General features: G+C 42.9%; 1 protein-coding gene and 1 pseudogene across 7 annotated transcripts in view; both read right to left on the reverse strand.

The window, feature by feature from the left end:
• The window catches only part of RNLS (renalase, FAD dependent amine oxidase), a 298,200-nt gene that overhangs the window by 57,634 nt on the left and 212,708 nt on the right, over positions 1 to 27,858 (reverse strand). The gene's annotated exons all lie outside the window — the stretch shown is intronic.
• On the reverse strand, positions 4,195 to 4,345 carry LOC124518909 (uncharacterized; annotated as a pseudogene).

Here is a 27,858-nt window from a genome sequence, read left to right on the forward strand (position 1 = left end):
ATCCTCCTTCAAATGTAAGGTACTACACAGATGTAATGCATCCCCAGACAATATTCTTGTTCTGACCTGTCTCTGGTGTAGTAAGAGCGACTTTAGAAACGGAGAACTGAGTTAGCGTCTCTCAAAGCAGGAAGACTGTTTATTATATCAATATTATATCAAAACAGTGGCAGACTATTCCTAGATATAGGCACAGCAGTGTTGAAATGTTTCTTCTTTATCGTGGTAAAATATACATAACATAAAATTTATCATTTTAACCTATTTTAAGTATACAGTAGTCTCACCTTAAGTACGCCCGCATTGTCCTGTCACCATCACCGCCATCCGGACCCATAGGTTTTTAATCTCTCCATATAAACTCTATATCCATTAAACACTGACCCCTACCTCCCCCTTCCCCTAGCCCCTGTCAACCAGCGTTCTACCTTTCGCTATGAATCTGACTACTTTAGGTAGCTCATATAAGTGGAATTCTATGCTATTTGTCCTTTTATGACTGGCTTATTTCATTTAGCATGATGTCTTTCAGGTTCATCCATGTTGTAGCAGGTGTCGGAATTTCTTTCCTTTTACAGGCTGCATACTATTCCCGTGCATGGAAGGGCCACATTTTGTGTACGCGTCCATCCGTCGATCCATTCATGCATTCTTCCGCCTTTGGGCTACTGTGACTAATGCAGCGGCTACCGCATTTCTTCGTTCCCACCGGCAACGCAACGAAGGTTCTAATTTCTCCATATCCTCAACACTTGTTACTTTATCTGTTATAACAGCCACTAGTCTACAGTTCCGAGTGGAGGTCAAGACACAAAGACTTGGTAACAGCAGCAGGAGCCTCAGTAGTGGCGGCGAAGCAGCATTGCCACCTGCATTGATACAACACCGAGCTCTAGAAGGTTCTCGAGTGAAACACTTATAATCAAAGCTACAGAAGTCCCCTGTTCTCCAAAGAGAAATGGAAACTTTTCTTCGGAGAGTACATGAGCTGCCTCAGATCCATGATCATTTCAGACATAAAAATAACCATTAACAGGGGCGCCTCGGTAGCTCTGTCAGTTAAGCAACTGACTTCAGCTCAGGTCACGATCTCACGGTCCGTGGGTTTGAGCCCCGCGTCAGGCTCAGTGCTGACAGCTCAAAGCCTGGAGCCTGGAGCCTGCTTCGGATTCTGTGTCTCCCTCTCTCTCTGCCCCTCCCCCTCCTCGTGCTCTGTTTCTCTCGTCTCTCAAAAATAAATAAACGTTGGGGCGCCTGGGTGGCGCAGTCGGTTAAGCGTCCGACTTCAGCCAGGTCACGATCTCGCGGCCCGTGAGTTCGAGCCCCGCGTCAGGCTCTGGGCTGATGGCTCAGAGCCTGGAGCCTGTTTCCGATTCTGTGTCTCCCTCTCTCTCTGCCCCTCCCCCGTTCATGCTCTGTCTCTCTCTGTCCCAAAAAATAAATAAACGTTGGAAAAAAAAATTTAAAAATAAATAAACGTTAAAATTTTTTTTAAATAAAAAAAAACCATTAACAGGTTAAACACACTTAAAGACCCGATGCTACTCATCATAAAATACATTTTTAAAGCAAATCCTAACTCAACTGCGTGAAGTCAGAGAATGTGATCCTAATGATACTCTAAGAGCTCTTGAATGGCTTCATACACAGTCAGTTTTCATAAGTTACCTGGGTGCTTGAATAGAAGTTTTTAGCCGTTGAATTAAATTTTAGTAAGGTCATTAGAACAGTCTTATCAATTGTGTGCTTCTAATCAACTAAATTCCTATGAATTCTCCGCTTGATCGATTATTGAAACAGGTATATTAAAAATCTGTCCTGAATAGGATAAAATTTCTAATATTTTCTTTTACTTCTGACATTGTTTGCTTTATATTGAAGCTATGTTACCAGTTTCTGGCTATCTCCCTACATCTTTTAACAAGATGTTGTGAACATCTTTACATTCAGAAAAGTCTTGAACTTTATTTTCTGTTTTTTATTTGTTCCACTTTTCCAACATTTTGTTTCTTTTTAACATTAAAAAAAATATTTAGGGGCACCTGGGTGGCTCAGTCGGCTAAGCATCTGACTTCAGCTCAGGTCATGATCTCACTGTTTGTGGGTTCAAGCCCTGAGTCGGGCTCCGTGCTGACAACTCAGAGCCTGGAGCCTGCTTCAGATTCTATGTCTCCCTCTCTCTCTGCCCCTCCCCCACTCGTGCTCTGTCTCTCTCAAAAATGAATAAACATTTATTAATTAAACAAATGAACATTAATTGAACATTTTTTAATTTAAAAAAATTTTTGCCTTCTTTTTGATTTTACCCCCTATTCCATTTTCCCTCTTTACCAGTTTGGAAATTATATACTTGGTTTCTGTTTTTAGGGATTATCCACAGACTTAAGCATCCATATTAAAGTCAAAGTTTCTCCAGAATCATATAAGAACCCTCGAGTATTTTAATTCTGGTTATATATATATATATATATTCGGTTTTGTTTTAATACAGTCAATGTTTGTTTATATTTATCCGTCCACAGCTTCCTTCTGGATCTCACATCTTGTCTCCAGGGTCACTTTCCTTTTCCCATGTTGTATCACAAGTTGAAGTTCCTTAATGAGGTTCTGTTGAAGGCTTTTGCTGTTCTAAAAGTGTCTTTATGTGATGCTCATTTGCGAAAGATTGGCATGTGACAACAGATTGAAAATATCTTCTCTCAGCACTTGAAAGATAGTGTTCATATAGGTTAGCTTTTACTGATGCTGTGAAGAAGTCAACTCTTCATTCAACGGCAGGTCATTTGCAGGTGACTTTTCTTTCATATCTGGATGTTTCCATTGTTTTCTCTTTGCCTTTGGGGTTCTGTAGTTTTACTTGGTTATCTTGAGGTGGGACTTTCTTTTTTGCTTACCTCTTTTGACTTCACTGGGTTTTCTGAATCTTAAGACTCATGTTTTATAAACTAATTTTGGAAATTACTTAGCTGGTGGCTCTCCCTTTGTCTCTATTCTGTCTTCATGGAACTTGGGTTAGAGATACAGCAGCTGGTCGGATTCTATCTTCATGTGCCTTGGTCTCTTTGTGATATTTTCCATCTCTGTCTCTGGGCTAGATTCTAGGTGATTTCTTCCGATTTATCTTCCAGTTTACTGTTCTCCCTTTATCTGTGTTTATTCTCATGTTTACGTTGTCCTTTGAATTTCAAGTTGGAATTATTTTCTTCTTCCTTTGTAAACATTATTCAGGTCTGCATGATCAGTTTGGATTGTCTCTTTCTCTCTAGCCACACTATTAACATTCTCTTTTATTTCTTTAAAGATAGCCGATGTAGTATATTGTGTGTTTGGTTGTCCCCAAATCTGCGGTCTTTATGAGTCTCATTCCCCTTTCTGTTGTTGGGGATGGCTATTGCCATGTGCTCATGGTAGTGTTTTCCTCGTGTGTTTTGTGATTTCTTTTTTTCCCCCTACTGCGAGTCTAAAGTTCCCAGCAACTTTATCTGAGAAATTCTCAGAGGCCTACGTTTAAAGAGCGTCCCTTTGGAGATTTACTTTTGTTTCTGCCTGATGCCTCGGGGGCAATACTGCCCATAACTACTTTAACTAGATTTTTGGAATATACTGGCAGAATGAATTCTGGCACCGAATCTGCCTGAGGGCGGATATGTGGTTTGGCATCTCAGGGGAGACATTTTCTTTCTTTCTTTTTTATGTTTTTTTTTGTTTTTTTTTGTTTGTTTGTGTTTTTTCCACCCCATTCAAGGACAGGCAAGCACCCACACTGTTTTCTTCTGCCAGATGGCATATATCAGATATAGAGTTCTTGAAGGTCAGAAAAGTGTACATGTCCACGCTGATAAACTTTTATTTTTATTTTATTTTATTTTTTAATTTTTTAAAAATGTTTTTATTTATTTTTGAGACAGAGAGAGACAGAGCATGAGTAGAGGAGGGGCAGAGAGAGAGGGAGACACAGAATCCAAAGCAGGCTCCAGGCTCTGAGCTGTCAGCACAGAGCCCGACGCGGGGCTCGAACTCACAGACTGTGAGATCATGACCTGAGCTGAAGTCAGACGCTTAACCGACTGAGCCACCCAGGCACCCCAGATAAACTTTTAAATCTTAAAGAAACAGAGTGATTTTTCTTGGTAGACAAACATTATCAAAATTATCTCAACATGAAAGAAATTGGTATAAACCAAAATATATAAAAGAAATTGAAAACACAGTCAATAAATTAATTTAAAAAAATGACTTCAGGATCTGGTTGCTTTACTTGTGATTTGTTTCAAATTGTCAAGCTAGTAAAATGTTTATTACAGGTATACTACACTTGATCTTAGCCAAAAGGCCGAGAAGCGATATGTTTATTACAGGTATACACATCACATTTACACATATAAATATAAACAGAGCTGCAAACTATTTTTCTATTAATATGACTAGGTCTCTATTTTTTCATACCAGTAGGTATATGTAAGAAAACATGATAATCTCAATATATATCAAAAGGCATTGGGGCGCCTGGGGTGGCTCAGTCGTTTAAGCATCTGACTCTTGATTTTGGCTCAGGTCATGATCTCATGGTTCCTGAGTTCAAGCCCTGTGTCAGGCTCTGTGCTGACACCATGGAGCCTGCTTCAGATTCTCTCTCCCTCTCTTTCTCTGCCCATCCCCCACTCATGCTGACTCTCTCTCTCTCTCTCTCTCTCTCTCTCTCTCAAAAATAAGTAAAAAAAAAAAAAACTTAAAAAAATAAAGGCATTCATTAATATTTAATATCAATCATTTGGGAAAAAGATACAATATGAAAAAAATAGGTTTCTCAAAGTTAGAATATCTCGAGCTGATCGTTTTTTAGGATACTTTACAGTGAAATAATATAGACTGTCACAGTAAAATCAGCATAAGCCAAGGATGCTTAGTAATACCAGCACTATATATCATTGCTCTGGTCAGTGCATTAAGATAAAAAGTAGAAATAAAATTCATGACTATTATGAAGAAAGAAAATCAGATGATTGAAAACAATAGTGAAACCAACATAAAATCCATCAAGTTAATTTAAAAGTTTTGCTATTAAATTGATTTCCCTATACACCAGCAATAACTGGTAAGGAAAAAATTAATTCTACAAGAGTTTATTGGAATTTGAAAAAAACAAACCTAAAGGAAAAAATAAAGCAATGAGAATACATTTTTTTTGAAAAATCAATGAGTCAAGACTTATTTTGTCATATATTTAAATACATTATGAAGCCACGCAATTAAACATGCCTGGTCCTGGGGCACCTGGGTGGCTCAGTCAGTGAAGCGTCCTACTCTTGATTTCAGCTCAGGTAGTGATCTCCTGGTTCATGAGTTTGAGCCCCATGTAGGGCTCTGCACTGACAGTATAGAGCCTGCTTGGGATTCTCCCTCCCCCTCTTTCTCTGCCCCTCCCCTGCTCGCTCTTTCTCTCTCTCTCTCAAAATAAAAAAATAAACTTAAAAAAAAAATTCCCAGTCCTGATTGGCAATAATAGTCAATGAATCAAAATAAGTATCTCTGGAAACAAATCCGGAAACATATTAAGTATTTAGTGGCTAACAAACTTAAAGCCATAGAGGAAGATGCACGTTTTATATCGTGCTAGAAAATCAGAGCTATAGAAAATTAACTTAGAATATTCCCCTCCTGCTTCTGACCTAAATTTGTCACCATTTCTGCTTTCCTACTTCCATAACCATGTTGAGGAATGCACCCTCTTTGGTCACACAGCAAGCTCAAACTCCCTGGGACACCGTAGAGACCTTTTCCATGGGAGAAACTTCATTTTTTTGGCAGTTATCTATCCAGGGACAGAAACTGGGCCGTCAAAGGACTGAAGTGTCAGGCCAGCTCTAGGTTCCGTGTCCTACAGAGAAGGAAGGGGTGTCACATACTGTAGCTGTAGGCCCAGAGCATCAAGAAATGGGTGGCAACGTTTCTTTCTTTCTTTTTTTTTTTAACATTTATTTATTTTTGAGACACAGAGAGACAAAGCACCAACAGGGGAGGGGCAGAGAGAGAGGGAGACACAGAATCTGAAACAGGCTCCAGGCTCTGAGCCGTCAGCACAGAGCCCGATGCGGGACTCGAACTCATGGACCGTGAGATCATGACCTGAGCCGAAGTCGGACGCTTAACCGACTGAGCCACCCAGGCGCCCCATGGGTGGCAACATTTCTTGAATTACTGATTCGGATCATGCACACGTGGGCACCTAGTGCAGTGTTTGGTGCTGTGGGAAGGACTGCACGGAGGCCTTCAGAAGCTGGCGTCTTAACTGGGCGGGGGGGGGGGGTAGGTGACACACAGGCTGGACAACCAGCCAAGTGTTACCTGCTAACGGGTGTGTTGCTGACAGCGGGGGCGGGGGGGGGATATGGAAATGAAGTTCAGCAGACAGGTCCACTTGAAGAAGGGAACTACACAGGAAGTGGAGGGTCGTGCCAGGTGCGGGTGGCCGCGGGGCACCCGCTCGCCTGGCGCCTTCCTCCTGGCAGTAGAAATTGCTGGTAAGTCTCCTTCTCCCCATTCCAGGCAAAACTGGCTCAACTACCCTTGCCCTCTGATCAGAGACGCTCTTATGACAAGTTGGCCTTAGCATATGGCGTCAGGGCCCAGCAGCAAATGTAATGGACGGTAAGCGCAGCACATCCCCAAGTCCGACAGAAAAATCCAACTCACCCCGATGATGAAAGCAAGAGAAGGGGCACCCGGGGGGGTTCTGTCGGTTCAGCGTCCGACTTGGGCTGAGGTCACGATCTCACGGTTCGTGGGTTCGAGCCCCGCGTCGGGCTCTGTGCTGACAGCTCGGAGCCCGGAGCCCGCTTCGGATTCTGGGTCTCCCTCTCTCTCTGCCCCTCCCCTGCTCACATTCTGTCTCTGTTCCGCCTCTGTCTCAAAAATAAATAGACATTAAAGAAAGAAAACAGACTAGCCACGAGAGGAGGGACGCAGATCGAGGAGAGGAAGGGAGACGGAGACAGATATATATGCCCTTCTGAGGTCTTCCTCTCCCTCACCACCTCGCTGGCAAAGCCCATCCCAACAGGCACAGAGCGCCCGCCGTGTGTGGCCCTCTGTCCCCTTGGCGGCGTGTCTGCCCCTCTGTGCGTCCACCGCTGGCCCAGAAGCACGAACTAGGCCTCACTCTTCAAGGGGACCACCTGCAGATTTCATTTGCTCTTGAATCATCTCAACCCGTTCGCATGTGGAGGTGAGAGCGGCCCAGACTCTTCTGAGACCCCCACTGGTGTCCCAGGCAGCTTCCTCACCTCCTCCTCAGGAGCTGACTGGCAGGCAACTTCATTACCTCTGACTTCAACGGCAGCAGTGATTTTGTAGGAAGTATCGCTATTCGATTGACACAGTTTTATGGTTTTAGCTGCAGAGGAGGGCTGTGCAAGTAGAAACCGCTGAAATAACAGTAGGTCAGGCACAGAGAAAAGATGGTTTTACCCCCAGTCCTCCCTCTACTTATGTCATTTTTATCCTATCACCTTTGAAGAGAAATGTTTGTTTTATTCCCCTCCCCGGAGAGGGGTGTGTATTCATTGATAATGGCAATTGTTTGAAATATCCAATGAAAAGCAGTGAACGGGTCTCAATGAATAGCCTCGTCTGGGAGACATGTATTTGGGAACTCAAGTGTAAGAGCGGGTTCTTTGCCCCCATCCCTCACTCTTCTTAGGAAACTCTGAACTCTCCTCTGAGATTTACAGAAATTCCTGGAATGCTATTTCCCCACCTAAGAAACAAGGTAAGTTTTATTCAGTATGAATGAATCAGAGCTCCTGCTCCATTCTGATGGCACAGTAAGTTTCTGAAGGACATCAACTGAACTTCAAAGTATCTTTTAAAAGTTTATCTATTTATTTTGAGAGAGAGAGAGCATATGCACAAGTGGGGGAGGGGCAGAGATCGAGGGAAAGAGAGAATGCTAAGCAGGCTCCAAGCTGTCAGCACGGAACCCAATGCGGGGCTCACGAACCGTGAGATCATGACCTGAGCCGAAATAAAGAGTCAGATGCTTCACCAACTGAGCCACCCGGGTGCCCCTCAACAGAACTTTGGATCTTGAGTCAGAAATTCTGTCTCCCACTGCCTGGCTAATATGACTTTAGGGTGGTCATGATGTCCCCATGATTCCTTAGGTCAGTGTTGCCTCAGGAGGACTCATGTGACATGTTAACAGTTATTAGGCAAAGCGACAACAACGAAATTCTTTGCACAAATAGATTTTTGAATGCCTGTTTTAAACAAAATGAAATAAGACTTCTTAGGGTCCCTAATATGATCCTGTACAGTATGATCCTTTAAAGGAAAAATAGTAGAAAATTATTTTTGGTGGTTTAAAACTAGTTTTACCTAAATTAAAAAAATTGCAAAAAACAAAAATGTCCCTCAAACACCGTGGAAGGGTAAAAAAAGTGAAAAATAAATAAAAGTATTGCTTCTATCTTAGACCGGCAGCCTCACTCCCCAGAGTAATGGCTGCCAATAGCTTCCCGTGTATCCTTCTAGAATTTTCTATACACATGAGACTGTGTATCTATTCCCCTCTTTAAAATGGAAATACACTCTTACTATACCTATTGTTCCTGAACTTGCTTTTGTTCATTTAATGTATCTTGGATAGCTTTTTATCAGTTCATGTGGAAATACTTAATTTAATAGTATGGAATTACCCACAGTTTATTATTGGTCTTCCTTGGCCAGATACTTCTTTTCTTTTTTACCAGTTTCTGTAACAAGCAATGAATGTTGTAATGAGCGCATTTATTCGTGTATCTTTGTTGCACTTATGTGAGACTACCTCTAGGATAAATTGCTAGAGAAAGGATTGCTGAGTCAAAGAGTGAGCACATTTAGAATGATTTCAAATATAGCTAAAGGGTCCCCGCAAAAGTACACTCTCCCCCAATGGCATATAAGAGGACTTGCTTCTCTATGCTCTTACCGACACTAAGTTTTGCTAATCAACTAGGTTAAAATATATCTCATTTACTTTTAGTTTTCAGTCAGTTACATGTGAATGGGGTATTTTCACATATAAACCCAATTTGTACATTCTTTTCCAGCGACCTGCCTTTGTCTTCCCCTCCTGGTAAGCATGGTGCCAACCTCAGGACCATCGCGTAGATGGAGTCCATGCAAAGCGGTAAATTCAGAGGTCGGTGTGCATTTGGAAGAGCTACCTATGGAGGCTGACGCGCTCCATCTCAGAGGGCTATAGTTACTGAGGTTTCATTGTACCTTCGCGCGTGCTTTGCACCTCACCGACGGGAAACCTAAGTCTCAGAAGACGAAGCTTCATGGGAAGAAAGTGTGCCCTGGAATCACAGTATCCATCATATTATATTTCAATGGTCTATTTTCTTGTCCGTCTTCCCTCTAGACTGAAAGCTCCCTGAACTTATGGATCCTGTCTTGTTTTACATTTCTCATTCCTCCCTCAGGATCTGGCACAGAGTTAACAGTCCATATTTGTTGAAGACCTGGATGAACAGAAGGACGAAAGCAGTAACAGTTCTGTTGGGGGCATGGACAGGTAGGGCGAGCCTCACTGTCTGTTGAATGAACAGGATGGGGTCAGCTCTACCGGACAAAGCGACAGCACATTTAGAAGCTGACAGAACTGAATGCTCGCAGCTGAACAGTTATAGCTCTGGTTCCATATGTGACCCTAGGAAAGTTTTCCATCATTGAGTTGGAAATACTAGCTTTAAAAACAAACAAACACGCCTGTTAGTTTCTTCTGTTCTTGTGGTCTTTGACTTGTTTATCCTAGGCCTGTGGGTGTGCATTTTCCATGAGTGTCTTTGGGTGCTGGGGTATCTATGGGTGTAGGCATTGGCCTTTATTTAAATAAAGGATAGAAGGGAAATTTTAAAACAGATACACACGTATGTTTGTAAACCTTGTTATTCCAAGCTACATATGTTTGGATTTCTTATGTTTAGCAAGATACACAGACATCTTCTAAACAATCCCATATAAGATGACCATACTGATAGGCATTTAGTTAAATATAAACAAGCATGTAAAACCCCACACGATGAACTGGAAATAAAACGAGAATCCCCCTACAGTTCATACTTCCAATTTCAGAAGATGTTTCCCCACAGCTCCAGTATAAATAAATGTATACAAATTCAGGAAATAACCTCCCGGTAAACAATGGAAAATTGTTCACAGAAGAGTGCTCTGCCTTCTCTCGCCAGCTGAGAAAGTAAATGATAACATTTGCCAGTAATCCAAGCTACTTGAAAAATAAACAGCATGTTGCCTATTTCCGCAATACCTGTGAGTGCTGGGAACTTGGAGATAGGGTCGGGAGGGTGGGAAGAGAGCCTGAGCTGGACCACTACCTATTAGAGAGGCATCCCCAAGCCCCGAGAGTGGAGGAGATGTAAGAAGGCAAATCTGAGGCAAATCTTCAAAGTCGACAAGGCTTTCTAGTAGACCAGGTGATCAGTGGAAAGGGATGACTTATACAGAGGTGAAGGATGACCCCAGGCTGGGTGTGGAGGCTGGATGGGGAGTACTCCTAGTTCGAGGAAGAAAAAATACACATTGCCTACACAAATTCACTTCCCTATTTCTTTTCCTATTGGACCGGCTTTGGGTCTTATAAAGGGGCTCAACCCAGTTCACACACGGTGAAGGTCTTCTACCTGTGATTCTATTTAATAGATTCAAGGAGCCCAGAATCTTAAAGAGAAGACACGGTAAAATTCACCTGCAGGTCAGTTATGACAATCACAGGGGTGAATGTCTACGCGGCAGACGTCGCCTGCTCGGCATCCACTGGCTCTTCTGTGGCGACAGTACCCAAATTTTGATGTAAGGGGTTAACCCTCTCCCACTCTCATCCCTGGCAAAGGTAGTCCAGGCTGAACTGCTCAGTTAACCCATCCCACCTGGTCACAGTGATTGGTTCCGCAATGGGTACATACGCCGAGCCAATCAGGCCAGCGAGGTTCAATTCCAGGAATACTGTTGAGCTTCCGGAAAATGGGTTCTTTTTGCAACCTGGCCCTGACATGCTTGGTGCCATCCGGTAGTTCACCATAAATGAATCTAAATCGGCAGAAGGTGGAGTCAAGAAATGGACAGAAGCTAAGTCTTTATGATATTGGTTGAATCCGTCCAGACAGCGTTACTATTTGTACAGTTCTGCAGCTTGACTCCTGGATTTTTCAGAAACAGTACCAATAAATTCCCCTTTTTGGCATGTTCCCTCTGAGTTGGGTTTTATGTCACTTGCAGTCTGAGCGATCTTAAACGTGTGAAGCATCTAGTACTCTGGCTGGCACGTGTGGTTTCCTCCCACAAATGCCTGTTTCCTTTCCTTCTGTCCTCTCTTCTCACCTGCCTTTAAGTTTCCTCTATATCTCCAGGATATAAAGGTTAGATTGTAGCAGTTTCTTTAAAAAGCTTGACCAAGTAATTATGAGAAAAATGCTTCATGGGCCTAGTCCATTCTTTCAAGTTTCCTTCCAGCTTTGATTTGCCATGAGTCTATCAAACGGAGGTCCAGTTGGCAGTGCTGGTCACTCCCCGTTGTCACCATGGTAGAAATTCCTGGTCCTCAGAGACTAAAAACTAAGAATCCACAGGACCCGGGCGATGAACATGTTTCCCTTCCTCCGGGCTTTCTCCATCTTTGAGTATGCCCTAGATTTGAGGACCTTAATCTCCATCCCACTTTTGAGCCTAAACACAATGAGCTAGTTTGTAGTATGGTCACAACAGGTGCCACACGGTTTGGGGACATCCTGGTCCTTGGTTGCAGCTCTGCTATGACACCGAGAACAGCTCTCGGCAACGCCAGACATACTCGGTTCACACACTGAAATGGATACACAATTCTCAGGTGTCACAGTTCTGTGGGAGAGGATGCGTAACTAACAAGAGTGAAGCGAACAGACCCAGAATTGCGACTATTGCGCTTTGTAGAGATATGTGAAGTTGGATTCAGGTTTATTCTGAAAATAACATTACTTTTGCTTACATGTACTTTGACAGATGTGATCTTGACAGCGAAAGAACGGCAGGCCTCTCGGGATCCCCAAGAACTTGACCTGCCCCCAGGAAGGGTGCTTTGAGCGTGAATGTCATTTGTCACACGAGCGATGGTAGGAAAACTAGACTTCTAAGTTCTTGCATGTCTGGGATTCTCGATGGGGGCAGGTGCTGGCGGAGCTTGGACTGGCCTGGTAGGCCTGGGAGGACTGGCCTGGCGCCCTTGAGGGTCTGGTGAGCACAAATCTGGGAAGTCGGGGAGGGGAGCAGGTGAAACCCCAGATAACACGTTTGGTGTTAGTATCTCATCGTTCAGAAACGAATTTTAAAAGCCACTGTTATTTTCAACGTTTATTTATTTTTGGGACAGAGAGAGACAGAGCATGAACGGGGGAGGGACAGAGAGAGAGGGAGACACAGAATCGGAAACAGGCTCCAGGCTCTGAGCCATCAGCCCAGAGCCCGACGCGGGGCTCGAACTCACGGACCGCGAGATCGTGACCTGGCTGAAGTCGGACGCCCAACCGACTGCGCCACCCAGGCGCCCCAAGCCACTGTTATTTTCAATATGACAGAAAGTATAGGTTGGAGAAGAATCTAAAAAATGAGAGTCTTGTTTCCAGGTATGGATGAATCTCAATGTATGGGAGGGTGGGTGGTAAACTAGGGAAGTCTCTGTGGGGAGTTTCCCTTAGGAGTTCCAGGACAGAGATTTTTGCTTTTATCAAAACAGAATGATTTAGAGACAAAGAAAGCTCAGGCTGAAGTCACGGTTTTACTTAATTTCCCTAAGCTTTAGCTTCCTCATCTATAAAGTACGGATAATACGATTTACCTCCTAGAGTTGTAGCAAAGATGATGCACAATAAAACACGTCAGGCCCTTAGCACAGCTTAATAAAGATGGCGGGCGTGAGGCTTCCAGAGGTTGAACAACATTCTGGTTTTCATTTCATTTCTTTTAACTTTCCCAACTCCTGACGCAAGTTGTTTTAAATTACAGCTGTAGAAAACTTCTCTTTGCTTCTTACACAGAAGCAAGTTGTAATGGAGGAAAAACCTGTCCGTATTTTTTTCATTATTTTTTTTAAAGGTTTATTTATTTTTGAGAGAGAGAGAGAGAGAGAGAGAGAGAAAGTGAAGCAGTTTCCAGGCTGCAAGCTGTTCAGCACAGGGCTCAACATGGGGCTCGAACTCACGAACCGTGAGATCGTGACCTGAGCTGAAGTCAGACGCTCAACCGGCCGAGCCACCCAGGGGCCCCAAACATGTCCTTATTTGTAATTTAAGATCTAATCAGCACACACGCAAGCTGATATGTATGTATACACTGACATATCAAGAGGGAAGGGGTGACTTAAGGTGTAAAACACACGCATGGCATCCCCAAACCCAGATACACGTTGTGTAAATCAGAGCTCAAAATTCATATGTATTTCTACATCAGTAGGGTCTTAGGTAACATTTCCCCTAGGCTTCCCCCACCACCTTTTCAGGAGTTGATTTTTCCAATCACATTTGCAACTAAATTGTCAGCTCTGATGATCTTTCCAATAATTCTGGCCTTTACAGAGGAAACAAGTTCTTGAAGCTTCCCATTGTGGCAAACCAAGGAGGCAAGATTTCCAGATTCCACGGCAAAGATGAGCCCTTGCAGATCGACAGACTCCCTGCTAAAGACCCTCAGGAGGTTACGTCTAAGGGAAGTCCGCCACCTGGCCAACAGGGACTCACGTTTGAGTCCCGTGCTCTCCATCTTTCCTTAGGTTCCTGCCTTTATTTGCATGTGCAAGAAGAAGGTCTGGTTTTGTGCCAGAGACACATCTCTCCAGACGAGCGCCCTCGAGCAAGCTACGTAAATCGGGAGACTGATTTCAAATTATAGAAATGTTTCTACCTTCTTTGATGGAGCAGACATGTTTATTATTATCCCTTTAACACAAGGTACATTTTTATATTCCTGTAAGTGTAACTCAAGGATTGCCAAAGACCCAACAAGAATTACTGAGATGAAAAGACAATGTCTCACGGAGATACAGATACCTCAATTCCACAAACATTACATCAACCTCAAAGTACAGATCCTCAAAAAGTTTGCAAAAATAAAATAAGGGAATAAGAGAATATCAGATTAAACACTATTGAGGGGCGCCTGGGTGGCTCAGTCGGTTAAGCGTCTGACTTCGGCTCAGGTCGTGATCTCACGGTCCGTGAGTTCGAGCCCCGCGTCGGGCTCTGTGCTGACAGCTCAGAGCCTGGAGCCTACTTCGGATTCTGTGTCCCCCTCTCTTTCTGCCTCTCCCCCACTCACGCTTTGTCTCTCTCTGTCTCTCTCTCAAAAATAAATACTTAAAAAATTTAGAAAATAAAATAAACACTGTTGAAATTTTACTTATTATCATGTTCAAATACGTTTTAATATTCCCCATTCAATGCAAGCACTAAGACAACTGTCTCATTTACCTGAACCCCTAGAATGATGCCCAGGTGTGGGAGTGCAGTAAATGTTGATTGAACGTATGACTGACGAATCACCTATATAGACATAAATAATTTGGGAGGCAAAAGAGAAACGACATAGATTTCTTTCCTTGGAAAGATCGCTCTCCTACAGTCAATCTTTGGACTATGATCTTTTTTCCTTTTATAACGAAACGTGCCATAGGATTATTTTTAAATGACTGAAGCTTATAAAGTCTATAGAAAAATCACGGTCATAACATGAAATTGTTACAGAGCGAGCATTTTCCTCTACTAAACATTAAAAGTCTTTGTAGGACAGTATCTGAGGGTGACATGAGAGTAAGGCACTGGTAATTACCACCGAGTGAGATGTTACCATAAACAAGGTAAATTAACATGTAAGAAAAGCTTTTTTAAGCTGGTAGAATATATATAAAAATATTGGTAACGTACCAGGATATGGGGTTTAGCATACCTGTAGGTAGCCAGTTTTATTTAATATTAGGAAATCTATTTGAACTGCTTGTTATGTTGGCGGGTGCAGGGAGTTCATTGTTACGGTGCTCCTTGAGCTCTCTGACCATTCCTAGCCTGCTTGGTAGCTAAGCTGGAACGTAAGTAGGTTTGGTCAGTGGATTACGAGGGGAAGCGAAGCGTGGCACATCTAGTCCAAGTCGGTTAAAAGCCATGGGCCTCCTCCATTTCTTTCTTACCTCCACGCGGACCTTCAGACCTTCCGGGCTCAGGTTCCAGAAGGCAGAGCTACAGGATGAAGACGGGCTGCCTGACCTGCGTATGACTTTGTGTAAGTCACAGTGTGTCAGCCACAAGTGCCTCCGTAGCGTTAAGATTCAGGGACATGCCTATTAATTACCCTGACTTGTACCTATTGTTGATTTCAAGTGCGGAACTTTTTCAATAAAATGCCCTGGAAAGTCACAGACTTAAAGCAACTCGTATTTCAGACCTGAGCCCAAATTGTTGTCTTTTGTTTTCTTCCATGTTTTGATGAGATCTCATTAATTCATTCTAAATTTAGCAAACATTTAATTAAGAAATGACTGTACGTGAAGCACTGTTCCAGGTGCTGGAGATTCAAAGATGGGCAAAGCAAATCCAGTCTTTCCATTCGTGGATCTCACAACTGAAAGGTAAAGCGGACATTAAGCAAGGGCTTGCACAAATCAACGTGTGGTTACTGATAATTAAACCTAGTTAAATCAGGAATTCAGGAATGGTCTCTGCAGACAGTGAGACAGGCAGTCTGCCCAGGAAGAACAGAATGGGCGATGGTCTTGAGTGGGCAACACCACGGCAGGAATGAGAGATGTGTCAGGAGGGCTAAGTAAGCTAAGGAGTGAGCAGCTGGTGAAATCAGCATGTGTTAGATGAGGGGTTGGCCAAAGAAGGTCCTTGGGCCAAATCCGGACGGCCATTTGTGTTGGTAAATAAAGTTTTATTGGAACACAGCCACTTCCAATCCTTTCTATAATGTCTGTAGCTTTTGTTACACCAGGAGATCGGTGCAGTTGTGACAGAGACTGTATGGCTTACGGAGTCCAAAGTATTCACCATCTGGCCTTTACAGAAAATGTGTGTGATCCCCGCTCTAGGTCATTCAGGACCTGTAAGTCATGATAAGGATTTGAGATTTAGCGCTTGGTGCAAAGGGAAAGCAGCAAAGGGCTCTGAATGGGAAAGTGAGTGGTTTGAACAGATGTGTGTTTTAAGAAGACCGTTCTGGCTCTGAAGAACGAACCAGAAAGGGACAGCGCAGAGAGGCCCGTTAAAATAAGATGGTGTCTCAGTTGTGACAGTGATGATGCAGAGAAGTGAGTTCGAGGTCTGTTTTGGAAGCAAGATCAGTATGATTTATTTGGTCACGGGTTGGATATTGGGGCAAAGGAGAGGAAGAAACCAAGGACGGTTCCTGTTTTTTGGCTAAGGAGCTAGGAGATTGGTGGCTCCGTTTTCAGAAACACAGAAGATTAGAGAAGGGAACAAATTCTGAATTTTGAAGACAGGCAATCAAGAGCCAGTGCTGCATATGCGAAGTTTGATGTTAACATATATAGTTTTAAAAAAGGGAGTAAGGCAACTCTGGCGAGCACATTCTGAATTCTACTTGCTGCCCAGGGCTGGAATAATCTTTCCTCTATGTTCCTTGCATTAATTCCTTAAAAAAATTCCATAAATTCCAGGGGCACCTGGGTGGCTCAGTCGGTTAAACATCTGACTCTGGATTTCAGCTTAGGTCACGATCTCATGGTTCGGTAAGATCGAGCCCCACATTGGGGGCCTGCTTGGGATTCTCTCTCTCTCCCTCTTTCTGTCCCTCCCATACTCACTCTCTCTCTTCTCTTTCAAAATAAATACATAAACTGTAAAAAAAAGTTCCATACATTCCATCGACTCTGCCCTTTTAAAGAAAGGGGCCATGTTTAGGGGAACAGCATCTATTTTAGGATCTGTTTGGGAGAAGTTTTTTCTTTGGCTAAGACCTCCCAAGTTCTGTGAAAACATCTATTTATCCTGAGGCACAAGGAGATTTTCAGCCTGTTGCAGCTTTTATTGGCACCTGCCAAAAGGAAAAACGGAAGGATTTCAATAGTCCTTTAATTGGGCCCTCCCCAGGTCCCCAGAGCAGAGGATTTGTCCTAACTGGCACTCGGGCTCGAGTTCTTGGAGTTCTTCTGCGGTGTGAAAGCCCTGTTCTTCTCTGATGACAACCCCTGTGAGCTGCGCCTTCCCAGAACTCAGCAGCAATCAGCAGCCATCCCCCACGATACGTTGTTATTTTGGCCTCCCCCTCATCGCGCCGTATATGAAATGTTGTGTGTTAAGTGGTATTATGATTGGACCCTTTTCCCAAATTGGGCAAGGTTTTCCCCTTGAACCAGCAGACTGGTTTGCCTCTAAGAATATCACTTGATCGCCGTAGTTGTGAAACTGGGCTCAGCTGTAGGTTTGTAACTGATCCAAAGGTTTCTGTGAGTGGATGAACTACATCTCTGGGCTGGACGATTTGACCTAAAGCTTTGCTCTAGTTCAAGCAGTGCATTAAAGGGAAGCTTTAGTGTTCACATTATAAAATGCTGACTTACAACAACCGACACTAAGCAGATGGTGAAGATTTTATTTATGATTGTGTCCAAATATTTCTGGCCCTTTTCATAGAGGAAATTTCCTGGTTTATTGAGGACAATCTTACCTCCTTTACTAATAAGACCAGTGGAACTATTCTCCTTGTTATATTTTCACAGAAAAATAAAAGATTGAATCTAGGTTTTGGCAAAAGTTCCTCAATCAAAGGGACTATAATCTTTATGATATTATTAGCTACTACGGAGAAACCATTATTATGAAGAGAGATGGTGGAAAATGGAACAAACAGACATTTTATTTTTAATGAAAAAGAATGAGTTAGGTTCGGTTGAGCTCAAGGTTCCAAAAACGCCCTTCCTGACTCTATTAAATAATGTAAGGATATATAACATTAACAACAAAGATTTCACCAGGTATATGGATAATAGACATCTATTTCAATGAGGAAAACTGTATTTTAAATTCAAGGATGCTTCATTCTTACAAACATGAATTTGGAATATTTTATACTGAAGAATTCCCCTAGTCCCACAGATCGGTTATAAATATTAATAGAATTTCAATATATTCTTTTCAGATTCCCATGTTTAATATTCATTCATATTATGCAGGGAATCCAGTGACCTGTAAGGTATACACCGATACTTCTCATTATCTAAACGAGCACATATATGAAGTCTGTAGGGGCAATGGTCATTAAAACTAGTAGGGCCCTTTAGAGGGCATATCAAAGCCTCTTCAGCTCACTTAAAAACAAGAAAGTCACTCGTAATAAACTGAAGGGCTCTTTAGGCGAAATTGACACAATAATGTCATATCTGAGCAAAATGATGGACTGGTGATTCTGGACAGAGCTAAAAATGCTAACTGACATAAAGTGCTTACAAAACACAATGCAGCGATTTCCTGTGGGGAGACCCTGCGGTCCGCCTTCGAAACCTGCTCTCACGTTTGTCTCGGCCCTTTGATTTGCTGACGACCTAACTCCAGTGTCTTACTTTTCTCAGAGATGCTGTCGTGTAAAGTTTTTTTGGACTCATGTGCATGCAAAATGTCACCCGAGATTCCACAAAAAGAAAGAAGAACCACATCTAATTTAATGCTGTCCTCAATACCTTATTCAGGTAAAGAGGTATTGTTTACCCCCCAAATAATATGTGTTATTATTTTTGATGAAAGATAATATACTTGTTTTTAATGTCCACTTAGTTTTGAGAGGGAGGCAGAGTACAAGCAGAGAGAGGGAGACACAGAATCCGAAGCAGGGTCCAGGCTCTGAGCTGTCAGCACAGAGCCCGACGAGGAATTCGAACTCAGGAACGACGAGATCAGGACCTGAGCTGAAGTTGGACACTTAACCAACTCAGCCACCCAGGCGCCCCAAAAGATAATATAATTTAATTAAATTTGTACCCCTGGCAATTTCCTTTTCTCTTCTCTTTCTCAAAATCAAAGAAGTTTGTATAATAGACCGAGACTGTAAAACAACTTCTATGTGACGACAACTATAAAGACAGCATTTTCTGTCCTAGTACTAGGTGGCACTAGGAGTTTTGGAAATACCGTCACGCTCAACCCCTACAACATTCCTGGGAGACATTATTAGCCTTTTACTCACAGTCCAGGTTACTGAAGCTTAGAGAGAGTACGAAACTCACTCATGGTTACAGAGCTTTGAGGTTGAGTCCCATGAAAAGGCTGGTATTCAACCATTTTCTTTTTTTGTCTTTAGTTTATTTATTCATTTTGAGAATGAAAGAGAGGGAAAGAGAGAGAGGAAATCCCAAGCAGGCTCCGCCACCCCAGTGCAGAGCCCAGCGCAGGGCTCGATCCCACCAGCCGTGAGATCATGACCCGAGCTGAAATCAAGAGCTGGATGCTTAACTGACTGAGCCACCCAGGCACCCCCGGTATTCAAACATTTTTAATCCACCAAGACTAAAGCAATATAAATGGCTCGACCTAATTTGGACTGTTGAGTTCTAATTCCACGCTAGGTCTACGTGATTGCAAAGCCCACTGCATCATGCCGGATAATACCGGTCATTTCTGACCCTCTGTGGTAATAAAAGCCCGGTCATGAATTCAACAATGAAGAACTCATCACTCCTGAAGCTTGGGTACATGTGAACTCATCGTTTATGGCAAGGTTTTTATGCAAGATACCATTTCATTTCAATGCCATTGGGATATACAAAAGGGATATCTGCCAGACTGTGGCAGACAAATGACACATTTGCAGAGCTTATCACATATATTGTAAGTTAAATATCTCAGCTGGAGCACAGTTGCTCTTTATCCAAGTATTAAAAAGAATTATCTTTCCCAAAGAGAATAGCAAGAGCCTCTGAAGCATAACCTTGGAAATCAAGGTCTGTGTTATAAGGCATCATTCGAAATAGATGTCTGTTCCCTAGAGACCACGGTAAAATTGTTACTGAGGGTACTTGAACCTCTTTGGGGAGAGGGCTCCATGAAATGTCCAGGTCTTACCGGCAATACCTGTGAGATGGTCTAGCCAACTAGTCCCAATGTTTAAGGCATGGTACAGAGCCTCCCGAAGAGGCTTCTCATCATCCTCATTGCCAAGAACTCACATAGGCTTTTCAAAGGCTTCCACGTTCAGCAATCACAAAGAAAGATAATTTATTTTCCATGATTTAAAGGGCACCGGTAACAGATCCCTAGATTGTTCTAGGGATGAACAATGGGCTGACTAGCCATTACTTTTCCTTGCCTGCTAAGTGGGTGACCAGTGCTGATGTACTAATTCCCAGTGCCAGTGACGTATTAATTCTCAGGACCAGGGAAGGGTAGCTCAAAGGTGCATTGAGGATGACGAGCTCAGCAAATTACTGAGCGCCAAATATGTACTCTTGTTATGCTGTGATGCAGAGTCTATCTCTTATTTTCAGTCTTGATTCAGATAAGGGGGATCAGCTGATGAATAGAATGCACAATGGACCATGTCATGTATCTTGCTACAGGAGAGAACTTCTTTTTTTTAAGTTTTTTTTAAACCTTTATTTATTTTTGAGAGAGAGAGACAGAGACCAAGCAGGGGAGGGGCAGAGAGAGAGGGAGACACAGAATCCGAAGCGGGCTCCAGACTCTGAGCTGTCAGCACAAAGCCCGACACGGGCCTCGAACCCACGGGCTGCGAGATCATGACCTGAGCTGAAGTCAGACGCTTAACCGACTGAGCCACCAAGGGGTCCCCAGGAAAGAACTTCTAATTCTGGAGAAAGCAGCAGGCTCTGCAAATGGGGCCTATCAATTCTTCAGCCCATGAGATGTTTAGACTGACCTTAGGAGGAATTCTTGACAGGGAGGAAAATGGTGAAATCTTTTCTGAGGGAGCTCTGGGCAAAGGAAAAGTCCCACCCCTGCAATCGATGTCATCATAGTCCCACATAAAAATGGACCAGAATTGAGATTCGTCAAGCTCTCGTCCACCTCAGCAGTCTACACTATCTCCCAGGACCTGAGGCTCACAAGCTGTCTAAGCGTTATGCAGCTTTACAAGACTGTTCTCAACTTTCAGAGGTTGAGAGATGCCTCCAGAATGATGAAAAACAGGCACTTGTCTGGGAAGCAGAGCACAGCACATCATTTTGAGCCTTGGCTTCTGACCCAACGTGTTGACAGCTTCCCCTCAAACCACAGTACGGACTTAACTTCAAGATCCTTCAGAACAGTTCAGTCCCACGGAGACAGTTTTTTCTTAATTCCAAGTTCTCCCAATGGGTTGAGATGGTCATAGGTATTATGGAAGCAGCAAGTTGGGTTGGCTTGAGGTCCAAAGGATGAGAAGTCCTGTCTTGATTCAAAATAAGGTTCTCAAACGGATGTGGGCTCGCCATACTCCAAGCTTCTGTTTAGAAATGAACCTGAAGAAGCCTCAAAGTCCCTACGTAATTTCGTCCTAGATATTCCAAAAAGTGCCTGGACTGTGTTGACTTACTCAACAGGACCCCCAATAAAAAGCCAGCGTGGATTTAAAGCAGTCGCTGAATCCAGAGCTATGTTGGGTCGTAGGGGGCTATGGGAGGGGTCACAGATCAAATCATCCAGCAAAAAAGTTACAAATCCACACCGTCAGTCATCCCTGAGGTCAAGCCAGAGCCTTTCACCACCTTGTTTTCTTTTTCCTCTTCCCCTTCTCTGCCCCCTGCCTTCCCCATTGTCTCGGGATGTCTGAGATTTTCTCCTCAATTAAGCAAAGAAATTCAGCTCTCCGTTTCCACTCCCAATTGGCATCTCATCTCTTTTGGGTGCTCAGCAGACAAAAGAACCATCCCTTAAAAGGACTATGATCACAAATGGCCAAAATTAGATGTTATTACATTTAACGCAGCAGGGGTTTTTTTTCATCACATAAAAAAAGTTATACGACCTTTGTTAGGCAGAGAGGTCAGAAAGGCTGTGGCAATTCCCACCTGTGCCCTTCTGCCGATCTTTCCCCCCTTGCTGTTCACTGGCCTTCCTCACCTCCTCACCAAGCCAACATAGGGTATTTTTTCCCCTCTTCTAAACCAGCAGCAGTAATGGCGGCCTTCCTCCCTTTTTCTTCTGTTCTCGTCTATGACCTGTAAATTTCAGATCCATACACCCATTCACCATAAACCATCACCCGATTCTCCCTCCTGCCTTTCGCCCCACTAACTGTGGATAAAGCCACACGCAGTCACCAGCATATCTGGCTCCTACGTTCAAAACCAATTCTGGGACAACATAAAGGTCTTTGGTAAATCTCCGCCTGACAGCCACGACTTCAGATCAACAGCCCAAGCGAAAATACCATTCTCAGAGAGCAGGGCAGGCAGAGCACAAAGGTGGAAGGTTGACACAAAGAGAGATTTAGAATATTTAATGTTTAAGATTCCCTTTTTAGTGTGGCTGCTACGTAAGTTTGTAATTCGTCGTTGTTTGTAGTTATAGAAATGCCAGGAAGCTGTAGCCTCCAGACTTTCCTTCCCCTTTTGCTCACTGCCTCTCGGACATTTCATGACTTATTTGTATCTATTGAACTTTTTAGTAGCCCTGGGAGAAAGTTAAATAATGGGCCAGGCTAAAGTTTCTGATTTATTCATGGATTTCAACGTTTCATAGCCCCCATCTTTCATTTCTTCACCTAAAGAAAGAAGATTATGGGCTTCATGTCGACAAAAGGTCTTAGGTGCTCTTTTAGAAGCTCATATTATTGGGGTGCCTGGGTGGCACCCATGATTTTGATTTTTCAAACCCACCGTTTTGATTACCGATGTGAGTTAACGTTCTCTATATTGTATGTATCAGTGCGTCCATTTATATTATGAGGACGCTTCCTTGACTCTAAGTCACTCGCCCAACACACTTGGGATCTCTTTCCTTCAAAATTCCTCATGTGAGTAGACTTCATGGAACTTCATTTCGTGAGGGTGGGGACTAAGAATCCTTAGTTCTTAGCGCAGTGTCCGGCACAGAGGCATTCGAGGCATATTTATAAATAACTGCTCAGCAGGGTGCCTGCGTGGCTCAGTTGATTAAGCGTCTGACTTTGGCTCAGGTCATGATCTCACAGTTCGTGAGTTCGAGCCCGGCGTCAGGCTCTGTGCTGACAGCTCAGAGCCTGGGGCCTGCTTCGGATTCTGTGTCTCCCTCTCTTTCTCTGCCCCTCCCTTGCTTGCACTGTGTCTCTCTCAAAAATAAATATTAAGAAAAAAATAAAAAAAAACTGCTCAGCAAATTGAGAATGAAACATATAAATCAGATATTTCTGAGTTTGGTTTCTCTGAAAGAAACCTCCATAAAATATATTTTCCCGGTAATACACTCCACAGGATATTTTTAAAGTTTGTTTCTGATGTTATATATTTAGCTGCTTTTCCACTTTCCCTCCAAGTCTGGCACTGATTTTCATAGGAGTTCATTTGTTTGGCAAGTGAGAGAACGGGCTATCTGGGATGCAAATCTTTCCCACCGAGGACAGCCTGATGGGGAAACCAGGGGCTCAAAGGGATCTGTTGTTTGTTTTCACTTTGCAGGCAAATGTCCTCCTTACAATTGGGCTCAGTTATGTTATCCCCCAAAGAAAATTCTTTTTGATTTTAGAATCGGCAAATATTACGTGAAATGAGATCAGTCAATTTCGTAATTTGAAACCCAAGGATTTAAGTGACAACAGTTATTTATTTTTACGTCTATGTACATACACAGGTATACACACACATATATGTTTTTCCTCCTGAGACATCACCCCAAGATTTTAATATTACAGTCATGTGACATTCTGTGACATCACTGTAATGATGAGATGGATATTTGTAATTAGTATTTGCTGTTTGGTAATTGTCTTTATGTGGACAGCAGCCATTACATAATGGAGTCACAAATGACTACATCTATTACACAAGACATCGTATCATGCATTTTGTAACTGGCTATTGCCAGTTATTTTAAGATGGTCACTGCTATTTTACCAGAGAGCTCTGCTTCTGGAGTTGGTATTTTAAAACAAAACTTAACAGAAGCCCGTGAGGGAGGGGAAGGAAAAAAAAAAGTTAGAGAGGGAGACAGCCAAACCCTAAGAGACTCTTAAAAACTGAGAATAGGGGCGCTTGGGTGGCTCAGTCGATTAAGTGTCCGACTTTGGCTCAGGTCACGATCTCGCGGTTTGTGAGTTCGAGCAGCATCAGGCTCTGTGCTGACAGCTCAAGAGCCTGGAGCCTGCCTCAGATTCTGTGTTTCCCTCTCTCTCTGCCCCTCCCCCTTGTACTCTGTCTGCCTGTCTGTCTCTCTCAAAAGTAAATAAACATTAAAAAAATTTAAAAAAAAAACAGCTGAGAATAAACTGAGGGTTGATGGGGAGTGGGAGGGAGGGGAGGGTGGGTGATGGTCATTGAGGAGGGAGGGCACCTTTTGGGATGAGCACTGGGTGTTGTCTGGAAACCAATTTGACAATAAATTTCATATTAAAAAAAATAAATATATTCAAATATTCAAATAAATAAATAAATAAATAAATAAATAAATAAATAAAACAAAAACCCGAACAAGAAACCTGACCGTTTTTCATGATTACAGTTCTTTTTTTTTCCTTTCCCTTTCTCGCTATAGCCCCGTTTCCTTCTTCTCCCTCCTGCTCTTTTGTTCTTATAAAGCGCTACCTATGTGGATTGCATTGTCTGCAGGTTTAGGGAGAAATAATTCCACGTTTATTTGCGTCCTAAAGCAGGCCGCTTTGTGTTGTCAACGGCGCAGCTCTCTGCTTAACGGAAATAATCATAAACTCCCCTTTTTTTAACGTTTACTTACTTTTGAGAGAAAGAGACAGAGCATGAGTAGGGGAGGGGCAGAGAGAGGGGGAGACACAGAATCCGAAGCAGGCTCCAGGCTCCGAGCTGTCAGCACAGAGCCCGACGTGGGGCTGGAACCCATGAAACCATGAGATCATGACCTGAGTCGAAGTCAGACACTCAACCGACCGAGCCACCCAGGCGACCCAGTCACAAACTCCCTTAAGCAAACCCAAGATGACTAGATTTAAGGCCCCAGGTTCATCCCAGTTATTTATGGGATTTTATATTATGCTCCTGTCTTTTAGAAAGAGTTGATGTATTAAACAGCTCTACGGAATAACATTTCTGCACCTTTTGTGAAACAGCTATTAAAGGCAATACACATTATCTTAGTGTTTGTTACTCAAGGATCCCTAATAATAAAGTTCTTGCAGGTATAAATTCCATGAGATGAAAAAGTTTGTTCATTTGTTTGTTTTCTTTTGGGATGAACTGAATTGAAACCTTTGGGGAGTTATTGAAGCTATGTAATTACGGTCATTGGCCACCACATTTCTAGAGTTGCAGATTGTATTCATCTCCTCAGATTGCTTCCCATTGGCTCTTTTACTAGCATTAACACTCCTCCAGATGGTGAACAGGGAAGGATGCTAAAACTGTGGCCAATCATTTTCAGGGTAACGTCTACACTTTATTTATTCAGGCCATGCTGCCTCCTATCTGCCCTGGTAGCAGAGAGTTGCATTTACCAAAGATAGGCTTTTATACTGACACCCTTTGCTTTGGAAAATATAATATTCAGATTCTAGACTGGCATCGTTAGTTGGAACAGTAGGTACCATAGATACTGACTTATTTGTTAAGTGCTACATGAAGCTCTTTATGTGTTTAAACCATTTCATCCTCAACTTTTTGGGGTGGGTATTTGTTTCCCTCACATCTTATTGGTTAGTAAACAGATAGGTTAAGTAATTTATCCAACATCACACAGCTAGTAAGAGGTGGAGAACTGACTTGAATCCAGGAACTTACTCTGGCCAGTCTAACTCCAAATATAAGATCTTGAGAGGGACCTCTGAGATCTTCTTGGGAGGTGTGAAATAACAGGAAAAAAATCTATATATCTATATCTATATCTATCTATATATAATCTATATCTATATCTATCTATATCTATATTTAGATCTATATCTATCTACATTTATATCTGTATCTATCTATATCTCCCTTCGGCTCTCGGCACAGATCTCCTAAAAATCTTTGTAATTTCCCAAGTGATAAAAGCACTAAAAACATCTTTTGTTCTAATATTTGATCCTTGGGGCGCCTGGGTAGCTCAGTCGGTTAGGTGTCCAACTTCGGCTCAGGTCATGATCTCAGGTTCTGTGAGTTCGAGCCCCGGGTCGGGCTCTGTGTTGACAGCTCGGAGCTTAGAGCCTGCCTTGGATTCTGTGTCTCCCTCTCTCTCTGCCCCTCCCCTGCTCACACTCTGTCTCTCTCACTCTGAGAAAAATAAATAAACATAAAAAAAAAATCTAATATTTGATCCTTGATCCTGGTTCCTAACACAGAGCTCCTAAGTCCTGTGGAATCTCTTGAATGACAGGAGTATCTTTTGAGGCAACTTTTGGTGGGTTCCAGGGTGGTTTCAGGCTTCTTCCATCTTCAAAACAAAAATCAGTATTTTCCTTTCGATGGCTCCCACGCCAGCCTTTGCTGCCCCCCTTATTGGCCTACAATTCCTGTCCAGGTCTGAAGCCAGGGTTTCTCAGGGGTGTCCAGGGGAAACATTTCTGTGGGATATTAGTAGGTGTGGTGCTCAAATAAAATATCCCATGGTCAAATACATTTGGGAAGTTATAGATGAACTGAAGTGAGAAGGAGGCTTTTCTATAGGAATGTCTTTTAATTGGATAATATGACCTGAGACTTTAAACTAGAAGCCAAGTCGGTAGCATTTTGCAAACTTACGTGATGGCAGAACCCTGTTCCAAAGAGCGTATCAAGGAACTGGTGTTCCATTGAACACATCTGGGGAAACACAAACCCAAGCATAATGGATCCTACCCGTAACAATAGGGGTCTATAGTTCAAGTCAGGTCTCATGTATCTTGGTATTTAGACCCTCTGCCTCAGGCGATTTGGTTCTGGGGGTGGCTTTCTGCAGGTGCGGACCATTCCTAACCTCTGACGTTGACGACTCCTTGTCCTTTGTCTGGTCTGGGCCACTAGTCCTTCCTCCCCTGGATCTCTTCAAGACTTAACAACAGACTGTATTTTGTGGACTCAACCCTGTTACCTTTTATCTTGTTGCTGCCTTACCCTGATGGAACAAAAATGCCCCCCTTCATTCGTTGAGTGTGCCCATTTACGGCATTAGTTTTAGATTCAATCCAACACTCCAAGTAAAGCGTGGGTGTGGGACAGTGTCGGTAACATAAAGAGACAGCTCTTGCTGGGCTACTTAAAAATCAATAAAATACAGTGGAGTCACTATATGGACATTTATATCGTGTGAATTCAACTAGACACACTTAGCACCCTGGCCCCAGATAGGGAGAAAAAAAAGTTTAAGTGCAAGGTAGTTAGATTTTATGTTAGGGGATGCCATTACTACAGGCCTCTCGTAATTTACAACTTGCATAATCCGAGATTAATTTTCCATAAAACTGGCGAAGGAAGGCAGGCGTTTCTTTGCTGTCTGAAGAGGCAACCTCAGAAGCAGTAGCAAAAACATGGCTTCTAATCCACCCAGCCTTCCCGCTTTGAAATTGTGTGGTTGCGAACACACACACACACACACACACACACGCAAATTTCTTTTCATTTCGATTGTTTCAGATGCTGCCAATCATGTGAAAATGTATTAATATTTTACGTTGCACTCTTCCACATTCGCACAACTCTTTAATAAAGTGCTACCGCCATGCGCTGTGTGTGTTTTCCCCCACGACCCCACTCTCATTTGTACAGCG

The sequence above is a fragment of the Lynx rufus genome, unplaced genomic scaffold (genome assembly GCF_022079265.1).
Source record: "Lynx rufus isolate CCGP_SWC_20201006 ecotype Redwood Valley unplaced genomic scaffold, mLynRuf1.p SCAF_25, whole genome shotgun sequence".
NCBI lineage: Eukaryota > Metazoa > Chordata > Mammalia > Carnivora > Felidae > Lynx > Lynx rufus.